This window comes from Carlito syrichta, unplaced genomic scaffold (genome assembly GCF_000164805.1).
Source record: "Carlito syrichta isolate Samal-C Ts95f unplaced genomic scaffold, Tarsius_syrichta-2.0.1 Scaffold302219, whole genome shotgun sequence".
Taxonomy (NCBI): Eukaryota; Metazoa; Chordata; class Mammalia; order Primates; family Tarsiidae; genus Carlito; species Carlito syrichta.
The window spans coordinates 7887-10165 of record NW_007246315.1 but is presented as its reverse complement, the minus strand read 5'-3'; positions in this window follow the sequence as shown (position 1 = coordinate 10165).

The window sequence follows — 2279 nt, the reverse complement described above, 5'->3', positions numbered from 1 at the left end:
CCCCTCCCCCGGCTCTGAGGACTACCAGTCCCAGCGTGCACTGCTTCTTCCCTGGCTTTCCCGTAATCCGACTCGGAGCCTCTGGGCTGAATTTCTACCCTGGGTGGGCGCGCTGCACCCTGGTACGTGTGGTCCTCCGAGGGTCCTGGGCAGGGGCTGGGATCCCACGTTCCCCTGCGCCCTGCCGCTACGCTTCCCTCGGTGGGCTGCCGCGTGCAGGGAAACCTATCAGCTGCTTATCCGTCTTCCTGAGGATGACATTTTCCCCAAGGGCTGGCAGCATGAAACCCTGTCCCCAAGTCTCTGCTGCATGCCCTTGGGGAATAGTGTTGGAGAAGTCTCTGCCCTCAGGGAAAGTACAAAGCACCGGAACAGCAAAAGTAATTGAGCCTTTGATGGCATTGTGCTAGGGTTTTTACTCGCCTTAGTTCATGTGCCCTTCTCAACTCGGATAGGTAATTAACCACCATTCCTCTTTTGCAGACGAGAAAACCGGGCTTAGAGAAGTTAGTGAACAAGCCCTCATCAAAAAACTGAGATGGATTCCAACCAGCCTCTATGTCACCCTTGCTGCAGTACTGCAAGGGTGAAAGAAAAACTTGAGGCCTACTTCATGATTAATAACAGTTATCTAAAAAACTCAATGTAGGGAGAGCTGTATGGGCTGCAGAGGAAGTTTAATGAAGGAGATTGGAACTTGCCGTGGGTTTTGATGACTGAGTTCCAGGTTAACCATTGGTAAAAATGACAAGTAGATTCCTCTTGAGAAACCACATTGTTTTTCTGGTGTAGAAAATTCAGTTAATAAGTGTGGTATTTAAGAGCTTGGAGGTGACCTCTGTGGCCACAGTAAATGACTTACTCGTCCCCTCTGCTGCACTAAGTTGTCTTTCTGGAAACTTTCTTCCTTGACTTCTATACTCTTTGACCACCCATTCAGGCTACATCAATGACTTCTCTTCTTTTACTCCCCTTCTCTACTTTTTATTAAAATGCAGGTGTTCCCTTAAGATTTTCTTTTCATCCTTTTTCTCTCTGTACTCTGTTCTTTGGTGATTTATTCTACTCAAAGGATTCAACCATCATATCTCTGTGGTTGATTTCTAAATCAATATCCGTCCTGATCCTTAGACTCACATTTTCACCCCCCCCAACAGAAATTTCCTTATGTCTGGCTCAAGGGTACCTCAAATGCATATGTTCTCTGATTCAAATTAATGCATCAGAATTATCTTCAACTCACCTTCATCCTGCATTGTCCATGTCTAATCATTCGCCAAATTATATAGATTCTACCTCTGCTATCTTTCAGATCGTTATCTTTCTACTCCCACTTCTGCTCTGTTCAAGCCTTCATTACCTCTTCCCCGAGCCAATGAAACGGGCTTCTAAATGATTTCCCTGCTGCCCTACTCTCCTTTACATGGCTATCAGAATTGGCATTCAAGGACGTCAGCAAACCCTCTGAACATTCTCTCTCTCCCTGTAATCCTATGTATTAGTTAAATAAATTTACATCCTATATCCTTCCTGTGCCTTCGCTCATACACGCCTCAGCTACCCCATCATCTTTGTCTGTAGAACACTCATCACCCATTAAGGCCCATCTCAGATTCTCTGTCTCTACAAAACCCTTCTAAAATCTGGCCAGCAGAAGTGATCCTCTCTCCCATTCCTCCATTGTATTCTATATCTTTGTTACTGTGTTTTTCACAGTCTGTGTGTCCACTAGATTTTGACCACTTGAAGGGTATTGACTTTATTTATAGATTGTCTTAGTCTAGTTTCTGTTACTATAACTGAATACCACAGACAGGGTAATCCATAAAGAAAATAAATTTATTTCTTACAGTCTGAAGGCTGGGAAGTCCAGTGCCAGCATCTGGCTGGCTTCTGGTGAGGGCATCAGGCTACAGCGTAACACAACAGAGAAGCAGACACATGTGAAAGAGGTAAAATATGATAAGCAGTCTGACTCTATACAACCCACCCTCGTGGTAACTAATCCAGTCTGGAGAAAGTGAGAACTCGCTCACTGCAGCAAAAAGTAGCCCAGGCTGAGAAAACAACATTAATTTCTCTTTATGACCTAATCACCTCTTAAAGGCCCCTCCTCCCTATACCACTATACCAAGTACCAAATTTCCAACACATAAATTCTGGGGAACATACTCAAACCATAGTACAAGTATGTTCCAAAACACCTAGCACTATGCCTGTCCTCTAGATGTTCAGTAAATGTTAAATAGACCTGTTTCCTTATTCCTTCAGTTTCCTTA